The 14,118-nt window shown below is 36.4% G+C and overlaps 1 pseudogene; it reads right to left on the minus strand.

The window, feature by feature from the left end:
- Window positions 1-11,955: 11,955 nt before the first annotated feature.
- The window catches only part of LOC149572913 (26S proteasome regulatory subunit S10B homolog B-like), a 103,623-nt pseudogene continuing 101,460 nt past the window's right edge, over window positions 11,956-14,118 (minus strand).

Consider the following 14,118-nt stretch of genomic DNA (forward strand, 5'->3'; position numbering starts at 1 on the left):
AAGGTGCATTTTGTCTGGAGAATAGTCATGTATGGGATCCTACTAGGGAGAGGTCCTATGGAGGGTGTCTTGGGACAACTCACTTTTCAATATTGCTAAAATATCTTAGTAGTCACCCCCTCTATATTTGAGGAAGCCCCCCTCCGTGGGATCCCAACCTTATTCCTTGTCTTCATACACCTACATAAGTCTGATCTTTTGCTAAAATTGCAATTGGTATGTTCCTACGCAAAATTTCATTTATGGAACAAGAATAAATTGGATCTTTCTCTATTACACTAGAGCAATTAAAGTATAGGAATTGAAATTAAGGGTGGGATCTCGTGGAGGGAGCTCCCTAAAAAAATTGAGCGCAAGTTACAGAATTTTTTTAGGAATATGTTACACCTAGTGGCCCCATAAATTTCTAATGCAACCCAACTTAAAATTTTAAGCTCCAAAATTGAAAGAAGTTTGGAGCTTATGAATTTTCCTTCTAAAATTTTATTAGAGCAAGATTGTGAATTTTAGATATATTTTCCTAAGGTAATAGAGCTAATTCTAGCTCTCAACATTATTTTTCTATTCAAATAAACAACTCTATTATGTAGGAGCTCATATTTTCTAGGAGAAGATTCCAAATGATCTCGTAACAATTTGTTTTTTTCTTCATGAGACCCCTTGTTGCTTAAAAATAGAAGCTTAAGTCCCTCCATGAGACCCCACCTAAGCTTTGGGAAAAAGTGGGGGCTCAAAAAAAGTAACAACTTCTTTTTTTATTAAAGGTGGGTGTCTCCACATATTTCTCTCTCCTCTTTTTTTTTTTTTTTTTGCCTCTTTTCCCTCCATCTTTTTAGTGAAAATAAAATATTACTAATTTTATTTCAAAATATAATTCAATACAAAATAAGTAGCAAATTTATATGTACATGGGGTGAGTGGCTTCACAAATTGTTGTTTATAATATTGAGTAGCAACTGCTAGCCAAAATAAAATAAACATTTGAATGGATAAGGATGGATAATTTAAACTCAAATGTATAAGCAACTATAAACACAATGTCTCTAAAGATGTACATTTATAACCAAATTAAATAGACAAGATGAGAGAGCTATAATAACTCAAAATATAATTAATATTGTGGAAATAATTTAGAAAACACATAGTTCTGACATATGTGTTTCCATTCAAAATATGCTTCAAAATAAATGATACAGAGTTTTATTATTTTTTACAACCTAAAATGGCTACATCGTACAATTTCTTTTTAATATAGAGATAAATTCAACGGAAGCAAAAACAAAAGGAACCAGCACCAGAAAGAGATGGATAATAATATTCTTCGAATTAATTCATCAAATGAACAGGATATACACTTGCTCTCCTACAGATTTCTTCTTCTCGTACTTTTCATATTAAAAAACTTGCCCTTAAGCCTAAACCTAAACCTAAAAACTCTATTTATACTTGCTAAGACGGTCTACGAAACATTCTAGATTATTATAAAAATAGGAAGAATAGCTTACAGAATACTCTAGATCAATATAGAATGGGGAAGAATGACCCCACAATGATCTATACGAATCCCAAGAAAAGATCTTATCGTAATGACAAAATCAGAATAAATTCTTCATGTAGAAATCACGTCCAAAATATTTTATGTGGGTGCTCCTGCACCATACTCCTAAGGACAATACAATCCAAGTCCCTTGGATTGTCCTTCCTCTTTCTTGTCTTCCAATTCCTTGGTATTTGTTGTTTGTATTCTTGACTAGTATCCAAATCAACTGTCCTATGTACGTAAACTTTTGCCATATTCAGATAGAACTTCTACAAACCTACAATGAATGGATTAGATGGAACCTCATTAAATATGACTTCACCAATTTGGGTTACTGTAGGAGCTGTTGCATCCTTTGTTGTAATGTCTTTATGTTGCAATATCTCCATGCTTGGAGACAAATTCATCACTATTGGAGCCTCCTCTATCCTCTTAGCTTCATCACAAGTCTTCTTCCTTGCTGCTAGTATCCTTTTGATAGGCCAGACCACCTTCTTTCTTAACTTCAAATGCCATTTCTTGGTTGCATTACGGACCATCACATCCAACTCTTTATGAAATGTTTCATCACAATGCTCATCAACCATTTCAACCTCTTTTCTATCTTCAAGAACTTTTGTATCATAAGTTTCATCAAAAACATGTTGTTGCTCACCTTGTATATATGCATCATTGTGTTCATTTGGTATGTCAGCATCGATCTGTTCATCTGGTATATCAGCATCAATGTGATCGAGTTGTTCTTTCAACAGACAACTCTTCTCGTCCAATGTCTTAGTATAGGCTTCTATAATCTGAATTGGTTGATGCTTTAGATCTATATTTTCTTTTTCCATCTTTTTCTGCAGTTCCTCTTTTAGTTGCACTGAATTTTCTTCATGCTTTCTCAGTTCCTACATTAGGAATTCCATTTGTTCTTTTATCTCTTGATCTATTTTGGCTTCCTCTTCTCTTTTCTTCCTTTTCTCTTTTGCTCTTTTCCTTGCTTCTTCCTTCTTCTTGTTCTAAAAATCCCAATATGAAACCCATGCATCAAATAATATCTTCTGATCATGAGATAAATCTCTTGTGACCATTTTCTCCTATCTAGGTTCTCTCCACTCAACCTAGTCTTTTGGCCACACTTACAGGTTCTTTCCTCAACCTGTCACAAAATCCAATTTGCCTTAGAAGCTGAAAGCTCTCCCCAAGCTTTTCCCAAGCACCTTAGGAGCTTTCCCCAAGCTCTAATACCAAAAATGATGCAGAGATAAATTCAACAGAAGAAAAAACAAAAGGAACCAGCACCAGAAAGAGATAGATAATAATATTCTTCTAATTAATTCATCAAATGAATAGGATATACACTCGCTCTCCCACAAATTTCTTCTTCCTGTAATTTTCATATTCAAAAACTTGCCCTTAAACCTAAACCTAAACCTAAAAACTCTATTTATACTTGCTAAGACGGTCTACAGAACATTCTAGATTATTACAAAAATAGGAAGAACAGCTTACAGAATACTCTAGATCAATATAGAATGGGGAAGAATGGCCCCACAATGATCTATACAAATCCCAAGAAAAGATCTTATCATAATGACAAAATTTGAATAAATTCTTCATACAGAAATCATGTCCAAAATATTTTATGTGGGTGCTCCTGCACCACTTTTCTTTTGAGTTATGTTTTCCTTAAATTACTTTTAAGAAACCTATATATACAAAACATAATTTTTGATTCCCAATAATGATGATCTTGAAAGTGACTAGTTTCAAGAAAGAACTTTGGAATATAAATAGTTTCACCACTTGATTTATCGTTACTAGCATTCATTACAAAAGATTTTATACATGTTAAAATCGATAATTGAACTACGCCAATAGATAGGGACTCTATTACTTCCAACTACAATTCCATAAAAATATTGTGCAGCTTAGCACAATCCTCATCTTCTTCAAAGGCAAATATTACCCTATAGTATTTGGCATAACAGGTATGTTCCTTCCACACATTGAACACATTTGCGAGGCAATATCACTTATCTACTTCAAGCCAGTTCAAGTTGGGTTGCACAATGGGTACGAGTTCTTCATTTTAGGTTTCATCACTTGTCAGGATCCCCATTTTGAGAAAAAGAATTCTCTTACTTAAAATTGGACTTAGAAATGTCACACCTTTCATTGTAGAGTTCTTAGGCTCGTTTAATGACAATGAAAGTAGTAATAGATTTTTACCCATTAAAAATTATGTCATCATCCCAGTAATTCCACTTCGTCATAATTTCCATTTAAGAAGTATACCTTTGTAGGAATTGAAAAGATCTCATCTCAAGAAATGCACCATATAGTGTAGTCGCAATGTCAAATGATGATGGGAATTGACTACCAAGTTAGTAGAACCCTTATTTGATCACCTTCCTGATCTATTGACATTTTAAGGGAGAGGATCATGTTTTTGATGATTGGGGACCTGTATGGTACTTTGAATTGTTGGGAAAGTTAAGTGGTTTGGACCTGTATGTCAATAGTGAGGGATTAGCATAATCGATGAAGTTGTTGTGATGTAGAGCCTAATCAAACTCGAAGGTTTATTCGGAACCCCAGTGCCCGTTGTGGGGTTCTAGAGCAGCACCTTAGGTGTGCTCCTTGTCGTAATACAGGGTGGGGTAGAGGGGCAATGCCCCTACAGGGTTTTCAAGGGTAGCCCCCGAAGCCAAAAATGACCCTACTATTGTAAAGGGCATCGACTGCTATTTTTTTGTTAAATGACTTATTCTAGCCCTAATTTTGTAAGCAACAAAAGCTTGTATAAAATGGCTTAGGTTTAGGGATTTCATAATGTATGATGAGATTGTAGTTTCTTGCGGTGATAGTGAGTTGTAGGGGATTGCAGATTGTAATCACTAGATAATAATAATATCGGACTTGTTGTTGGTGGACATAGCCTAGGGACAGAGATTATTTTAGTGGCAAATCTTCACCATTTAGCGATCCTCTCTCATCGGTTGATCGTCATTTGGTGAATAGAGCATGTAAAATTAGTCAACTGCATTGCCAAAATTTACAAGATTTGGATTCAAAGCCCATGCTAGTTACCCATTAGTTTTCACATGATTGGTCAAAAATCTCAGTCCAATCGCCACTGTAATATACGTTTTGGATATAATTATTTTTAAAATTTTTCCATCCTTTACATGTTGTTTTCTTATTGGACAACATTATTTTTCCATTAGTATAACCAATTAATTTTTCCTTGGGTTAGGCATCACCTACCATTTTCCCGACTTGTGTCAACCACTAGCCCCATTTAGCAAATTGTTTTATATTTTGGGCTTACATAGGAAGGTATGCTTCGCCTACATTTGACATTCATGCTTATTAATCTCATGCAATTCACCAACCTAATTTGGTATTATATATACATTCATTGGGTACTATTAATCTACACAGTTCGCTCTTTTATAGTCTAGAGACTGGCATTTTTATTGCTATCAAAGTTTCAAAGTGTTGAGTGCATTGCCCATTGAGTAGTTGTGACTAGTGGACTGTGGTTTTTGTAAAAGGTAAGTGATTTTTATTTTTATTTTTTTATGTGGTATTGGTTATGTTTTACTGTCCACCGGACATCTCACATGCTCAGATAGGTTTGTGAATTTCATTGGTCGTACCATAGATTGTAGTACCATAGTACCCTTTTTATGCGACTGAATCATATTATTATTATTATATGTAGTCTAAGTAGTCTACAGTCACAATCTTTGACTCATCACTCTTTTATTCAACAAGTTGATATTTTTTGTGCAACCTTTATCGTTTTGCAATATCAAACAAGAGGGGTTTCAGTAGGATCCCTGAAAGCCAAGAGAGGCCACCAAAATGCAAAACCTTATCTGCATATTTTAGTGGTGGAAATGTTGGCAACCTACAAGACTCACAACTTACATCTCTAATGCATATTGAAAAAGGAGATTCATCACAAGTTGGAGACCATTTTGAAAAAGTTCAAGTTGGTGAACCTGATATCTCAATCGAGGATGAACTTGAACATGATTTTGAGGCACTTCCCCTAAGCAGGGAGTCACAAAATGATATTATAGACTTGGGTGAGAAAAACAAAAGTGATGCCATAAATGATATTTGTGCACAAAAGGGGAAAAGAAAATTGGAATAAAAAAAAGATTGATCTCGCAGGGACTTGTCAAAAAGAAATTTTCAATTAGAATGGGTGAAAATTTTCTAGTTTATTGAACCAATGCCCAATCCAATTGATGGTGAGCCTCCTGTAAAATGTAGATGTAAGATTTTCATAGACTTGATACCATAGAAAAGCATGTCAGTAAAGTTTACAAAAAGGAAACTATAGATGGAGTTGAAAAATTCATGCTAACTTGGAAAATGAAGGACAAATTTTTACATATCAAGAATGTTGAATTATACAAGTTCCACAAGAAATTATGGGAGAAGTATTTTGCAGTAAAAGGTTCTATTGAAGATTTTCTTGGGAAAGCAATAGAAGTGGAAAATATGGGAAAAGTTGTTTAGTTAAGTGTTGTCTTTTATATTTTGAGTAGAGAGCATCCTATGATGGACTATCTTTCAGTTACTGGTTTATTACACTTTTTTAAAGTTTAAAATAATTCAAACAATCACTGGTCAGTAAACAACGGATGAGAATGGGCTAGTTGTCTTGCATAGGTTGAAAAAGAAGATATGAAGGGAAAAAATAAAATAGTCAAATTTCATTGCATTGTCTCTAGATGAAGCTATAGCAATTGATAATACTTCATGGGTGTGCATGCATGTTTATACTATAAACGATCCTTTCCATCAACCCTTTCTACTATCTGTTGCTAAATTGAATTATAGTGCGACAACCAAAAATTTATATGATTTATTAAAGAGTACTCTAATTGATTGTGGAGGTATGGATAACATGGAGATTGCCAAAAAGTTGGTGTATGTTGGAGCAGATGGAGCTTCGGTTATGCAAGGTCATAAAAGTGGTCTTTGCAAAAAGATCCAGAATGATTTGGCACCCTATGCTATTCACATTTACTGCATGACCCATCAAATGAATCTAGCTTTTGAAATTGTCGACAATTTTGGTTGTGTTCGTAAATTGGAATCTTTAATAATAAAAAAATTACCAGCACTTTTGTCAAAGTCCAAAAAGAGTCCAGGAAATTCAACACTTTGCTCAAGGACTTACTAATGTGAGGAAGCTTCTTAAAGAAATGATACTAGATGGATCTCTTTGGATGGACCAGCGCATCAAGTATTCTCTAAATATCTATTGTTGCTTGGACCACTCCACTCTATGCAAGATAGATTCTCTTAGTTATATTCGAGTCTAACTAATGTTATGATACTCTTGACTTTAGTAGCTATTCTCCCCATGCTACAAGACATGAGAAATATTATGAAAAATATTCAACAAAGAGCTATATACATTACCGGATATAATAAGCTACATAAAATGACATGAAATAGCCTAGATACTCTGTATCAATTACAACCATTAGATGAATCAAAGTTTGCAAATTGGATAGAAATCTGTAAGAATTTGCCTTAGGGAAAAATTCACCCAAGAACTAAGAACTCAAACACAAGCACAACTGTAGACCAGAAAGAGTATGATCAGAATATCAATGTATTCAATTCAATATGCATTCATAAGAGTACACTAGGAGTGCCTATATATAAAGGCCTTTGAGATGCATCTAGAATGCCTAAGAATCAACTACATTATAAGCCATACAACCAGGCACATGTCCACCAGATATGGGTTATCCTCCATTAAGCACGAAAGTAAGTGTGATGATGAGAGGATAAGCCTGCAATGGTGTAACACGCAAATCAGTGTTGTAGACAACATGTACTAAAAAGTGAGTGTGAATAACTGTGTTGTCTACATGACAACTCAACGAATGATGTAAACTCTAGTGTCATAGACACCATGTGCTGAAATAGAGTTGTGTACTTCTATGTTGTCAACATGACAATTCAAAAAGGTACACAAACTCCTAAGTATCTCACAAAATAAAATAATAAAATAATGCATTAACCTAAGTAAACTTAAGTAAGTGTAAATAGTAAATACATATTTACACCAACACCCCCCCCTCTTAAGTGCAACTTAGGGGCATGCCCTTAAGCTTATGAAAACTAGGATAAATATGCAAGATGGGTCCCGACTGCTAGGCCATGTTAGGTACCCATGTACATAATGAAATGCAATCTCTCATAAAGGGGAGAAAGAGGGAAAACCTCTTGGGAAAAACCCTCCCCCAAAAAGAGAGATGAATAGCGATGCATGGATGGATGGAGTAATCAAGACACCCCCCCCCCAGTTACAACATACATCTAGAATATACAATAGTGAAGAAGGAGAAGAACAAGACCTCATAAGAGGAAAAAGTCCCCCCCATAAGAAAGAAGAGGAGGAGAGACAAGGTAGTCTCCCCCCCCCCAAAATGAAGAATGTCGACTAGTGATGGCTGCTCCAAGGAAGAAGTTGGTCCAAGAATGCAAAATGACATTCTTCCCCTTTGGAAGAAACAAAGGCAAAGGTACAATCCTAAAGATGTATGGTGGCCCTAAAACCTTCTCAAATATCCCTCTGCTGATATTGATGGTCGCCCCTTACAACTATGTTAAAAAGAACAAATGTAGATCTGGCAAGGATGTTTGTGGAACCTATTCCAATGAACCATCTATCTCCTCAACTAATAAAGAGACCTCCAACAATTGTTGTTCATAAGGATCCACAATCACACCAACCTGTAAAGATTGATCATATAGAGAATGGACATGACGGTCAGAGTGAGCCCTCGCAACAATTGTAGAAGGATCATCTTCGTCAAAGAGAAGATGTAAATCATCAAGGTTGTCTCCTAAGTTTGTGGTGTGTGACTCCATGAACAAACCTGCAATGTCTGCCATGTAGTCATCAACTGAAGCTGGAGCTGAAAGACAACGTGTACCTTGTTGTGTTGGACCTATCATTGTGGCAATGTAAGCATGTGAACTATACTGATGTCGTGACCTCTCGCTGCAACTGTCGATAGAACCCCACATGTCTGAATTTGTTGAAGCACTATCGCTGGTGTCACTATTAGTTTCCATAGTGTATGAAGTGCAAAGAGGAGTAGAGGATAAGCTAGGTGAACTTTCCTCAAAGTGAAAATCCTTCTCCACAAAAATCTCATGAGTCTCTGGATCCATAAGTTTGTATGCCTTCACATTGTCCTCGTAACCAATGAAAGTACAAGGCCTAGGTGTTGGTGCCTTGCATTCCCTGGAAGATAGGTTTGCCCATGTTGGACAACCAAAGACTTTGAAGTGACTCACAACTGGTTTTCTGTCGCACCATGCCTCAAAAGGAGACTTCCTATCTAAGGCAATATGAGGAGACCTGTTAAGTATGTGAGTAGCACTGCTAATGACTTTAACTTCAAGTGTTGGATCAAGAGACTTGGCATGAATCATGCAACTTGCCATGGATTTGAGAGTCCTAATCCTCAATGTTGCAACATTTATATTGTGTAGACTGAATGTTGGTGGACTCTAAAGATCAATTCCCTCATGTTTGCAAAAGTCTTTAAGTCTTCTGTTCTCATCCATAGAACTTTGATGGATTTCCTTGATTTGTGTTCAAAATGAGCCTTAAAGGCTTGAAGCTTATGAACCACTTCACTCTTGTGATGAAGGAAGTAGACACATGTGAATCATGAAAAGTCATCAACAAAAGTAAGGATGTAGCGACCTTGGCTAACTGAAGTTACTAAAAAAGGAATTGCTAAAACCATGTGAACTAACTGGAGAACAACTAGTGCTTTAGAAGACTTTCGTCAGTGAAGAACACTCACCCTTAGAAAAGTTGATGTTAGGTAGACCTTTGACCATGTGTTTTGAGCAAAGTTGTTGAAGATGGTGGAAGGCAAGATGACCAAACTGCCCATGCCATGATGTGGTTTGTGAAGTAGAGTGAGTCAACAAGGCTTGAGAAGGAGACTTAGGCATAAAGTGGGAGAAGGAATAAATCCTCTTGTTATGATTGACTTTCTCCACTGCAACCAATGAATCATCTCTAAGACTGTGCACCATCACTAAATCTGGAAGGAACTCAACTTTGTGACCATCTCCAAGGTGAGTGATTTGATAAACTGAGAGGAGATTGAAGCTAAGGTTTGGAACATAGAGAACATCTTTGAATTCACCATTTTCCATTTCCACATGTCCTTTTCCTTCAACTTCCATTTTAGTATCATCTCCCATGAAGATTGGTGGTACCTTTGACTGCTTCAATGAAGAAATTTCTCCCTTTGAAGAACCCATGTGATAGGAGGCACCTGAGTCAAGTATCCATTCTGAAGAAGAAATTGATTTTGCCATAAGTGCTTGCCCTTTTCCCTTTGAAGAGATTGGAGTTGAATCTTTGGAAGTACTTGGCACTTGAATTTTGTTCTTCTTGAGTAGGTTTTCCAACTCATCGATTATGTTAGTCTGGAAATGATGCTCATCATGATTCGGCTTCTTGTAGTATGCACAAAAAAGTTTATCCCTCTTTTCAGTACTTCCCTTGTTGTTGGAAGAAGAATTGCCTTGCTGTGAGGAGGATTGTTGTGTCCCGGATTATGATTTCTACTTCCATTGCTTTTTCTTGCTGTTGCTGGAACTTTTCCCTCCTTGACTTGATTGGTGCTCATCACTAGCCACCAATGCTTTGGTCTTTGATGTTGTGAGAAGTCCCAAATCTATCAAGTGAGATTGTTCAACAATCAACATCTCTGCAACTGCAAAAGCATCAAATGTAGGCTTCTAGTAAGAAATTCCCATGGTCAACCCATGAGTATTAAAACTCGAAAAAAAATAGGCATACTCTAAAGGTAGCCTCTTTAGTATGTGATGAATCAACTTGATATCCTTCATGGGATTTCCAAAATCTTTAAGTAGTGCTCTATACTAATTGGCTTTGTTGATGTAATCTTGAATTGTGTCAAAGTTCTCTGGATCCAAGAGAAGTAGATCATCCTCAATTTGAAATCCCTTTTCCTCATCCACCTTACCATACAATGATTCTAGTTTATCCAATGCAGGTTTGGATTTCGTGAAATTGGCAATGTGGAAGAAGCGATCTCTATGTACACAACTCCTGATAATTCCTAAAGCCTATTGGTCTTGTTTTGTCCAATCAATGAGCTCTTTAGCATCAGTAGGTTTGGTAATTGTGCCATCAACATAAATACTATAACCTTTTTCCATTAATCTACTCCATGCAATATCTTCCATGTAGAACAATTACATGAAGTTAGAAGTGGACATTTAGGTGAACCTATGATGTAGAAAATGAAAAGAGCACACAAGAGAGACACAAGAACACAATACACCCCCCCTCTTTTCACTCAATCAAAAGACCCCTCCAAAAAAGATGCTTTTGGCACTTTTTATGTAGTGTGTGTACAATAGGCCACTTGTCAAAATGTATAAAGTGGATTTCTAATTTTGCTTTTTACAACTGCCTTTTGAGGCCCAAAATCTGGAACTAAGCACTATAGCTCAGATGTACAACAATTCTGAAAAGTAATCAAAGCATTGCAATGCAGAAAAAACCCTAGTTCTGAAAGTGAAATTTTTGTCCACACAACCCTAGAATATGACTATAGATCTGGAAAGTAGATGAAAAAATATGCACTTTCAAAAAAATGGAACCTATTTTCGTGTCTAGATGAGCTCGTACGGAGCGTTTGAAGTTGCAAAATACATGATTCAACAGGTAAAGTCACCAAAAAAATAATTTCTTAAAAATCCTTGCACCAAAACCAAAAAATAACACCACCACTAGAAAGTTTGGGAAATTCTACCCAATTTCAAAAAAAAATGCACCTGATTTGGAGTCTGTATGACCGAGTTATGGCCTTGTAAAGTCAAGCTGCCAATTCAAAAAGCAATCTGGAGAGGGGTCTAGGCAGAGAGCTAAGTGCTTAAATTTGATGGTCAAATGGCTATTGCTGTGGTTAGAAAATGCTTGGTTTTGATGGTTAGATGGTCATTAATTTTTAGCTCATAAAATGCTGACGTAAGAAAAAAAAAAGTTGCTTGGGTGACGTGGCAAATCTGTACGGTACGGTCAGATGAGGTGGCACTAATGTAGACACCTATTGTACGCTAACTAGATTTGGTACGAAACTCCACATGTACTGTACGATTAGGTGACTTTGACATTGATGTGTTAGTGAGTTGGCTCAGAGTTTTGATGCAGGGCATCTAATGTGGCGTAGCTGTTGGCAGATATGGGTCCATGTGGCAGTTTTTAACTAGTGCTTCAGGTTCCATGTGGATTGGTTAGCCTTCCATCCGCGTCAGCGAGAGCACAGTCGACAATCAGAGAAGTCTAATCTAGCAACTACGTGTCTAGAGGTTGTGGTCGTGTGTCACTGTCGACCCTGAGATTGCCAATCCAACGTGGCGGGGTCATCACTATGATCACTGTGACTAGAAAAAGGTTTTGCATTGTCGCGGCCTTGCCGCCTTGTCGGAAAACAAAATGTAATGCCAGTGTTTGTCAGTTTCATCCCACATTGGTGGGGGTACGGGAGCTGAACTTGTTAAAAAAAAACCCTTACCAATTTAGAAACAAAGGTGCTTCTGTCGGTGGAATGGAAAAGGCAGTCACCACTGAAGTCTTTGCCGAAAAAGGACAATGTTGGTTATATATTGTATGTTGGGCAGCTTTGAACGCCAGTGCAAAATTGTTGAAGCCGTTGATGAATAAAGAATATTCCCTGCAGCAAATGGAATATGCCACGCTGCAAAGCCAGGTGTGACTACTCGGTTCTGCAAAAAAAAATTCTCTACTAGCCCGACTGGGCAATTTTTTTTCTTCCAAAAATAGAAATTCAAAAATAAATTGTAGAGATGAAATTAATTTAGATCTAAAACAAGAGATTAACAAACCAATTAGATCATACCTAGTTTGCAAATTGGGGCCTTCGGGTGCCGATTTGTAAAAAAAATTTGCCTCATGATTGACTTTGGCCTAGGGTAGATAAGTTTATAGCCGATTTTCACCGAATTAGTGTTCCAAACGCAATGGTGAGGTCATATCTGGCTCTAGATGCTCCCAATTTTTGCAGTACTCCAGATTCAGGCCAAGGTGCTGAAGCAACAATGTTCTCGAACGACTATGTGAAGAGAAAATCTTCAAGTTCTAATACCATGTAAGAATTTGCCTTAGGGCAAAATTCACCCAAGAACTAAGAACTCAAACACAAGCACAACTGCAAACCAGAAAGAGTATGATCAGAATATCAATGTATTCAATTCAATATGCATTCATAAGAGTACACTAGGAGTGCTTGCATATAAAGGCCTCTGAGATGCATCTAGAATGCCTAAGAATCAGCTACATGATAAATCATACAACCAAGAACATGTCCACCAGATATGGGTTATCCTCCATTAAGCACGAAAGTAAGTGCGATGATGAGAGGGTAAGCCTACAATGGTGTAACACGAAAATTAGTGTTGTAGATAACATGTCCTAAAAAGAGAGTGTGAATAACTGTGTTGCCTACATGACAACTCAGTGAATGATGCAAACTCCAGTGTTGTAGACACCATGTATTGAAATAGAGTTGCATACTTCAGTGTTGTTAACATGACAACTCAAAAAGGTACACAAACTCCTAACTGTCACAAAATAAAATAATAAAATAATGCAAAATAATAAAATAATGCATTAACCTAAGTAAACTTAAGTAAGTCTAAATAGTAAATATGTATTTACACCAACAAAATCACATATTTGAACAATCTTGGGAACTTTTTACATATTGGTGCAAACAATGAGGTATGTGCCAAGGTACATGGAGTTGACATACCAATGCAGTACAATGCCCGCATTGACCTCGAGTCCAACCCCAATGAATTAGGAAGTGAATTAGAATTAGAACCAAAGAAGGTACTTTCATGCATTAAAAGTGAAGACTTCAAGAAGATCATTGACTCTTTGCTTGACTCTATCAAGCGAGTTTGCTACAATATTTTGTCACAATTTATATTCAAATTCCCTCCAAAGGAACTGCTTGAAGCAATGTCTATTGTTTTTCCTCAATATTGGTCTCTAAACTATCTGAGTGATTTTTGAAGAAGCATGACAACTTTGATTAAGCATTTTTGTAAAACTAAAGTAATCAATGGAGAAACTATAAATGGAATTTTAGATGAATCTTGATTGGGAGATTAGTCATATTCTTTTGCAAGCATAATGAGTGAACAATATGATCTTATAGAGAATCCAAATGAAGAGGGAGCAGTAACAAAGCTTTGGAAAAACCTTGGTTAGAGCAATCAGCTGAGAGAGTCAATACTAGAATATTTCAAGCTTACTGATTTATGTTTGACAATGATATTTGGTTCAATAGAGGACGAGAGAGTTTCCAGTAGATTGGGCTTCTTGAATTCAAAGGTTAGAAACAAATTAGACAAAAAATTGGATAATTATTTGAGGCTCTATAATTCTAGGTATGAGGTAGACAGTTTCTCTTATGACAAGGCTCTTAGATTTGGAGAAATAAATGTCAAAGAAGAAGGAT

This window comes from Cupressus sempervirens, chromosome 2 (assembly GCF_028749045.1).
Source record: "Cupressus sempervirens isolate cs-2001-9-10 chromosome 2, ASM2874904v1, whole genome shotgun sequence".
Lineage (NCBI taxonomy): Eukaryota > Viridiplantae > Streptophyta > Pinopsida > Cupressales > Cupressaceae > Cupressus > Cupressus sempervirens.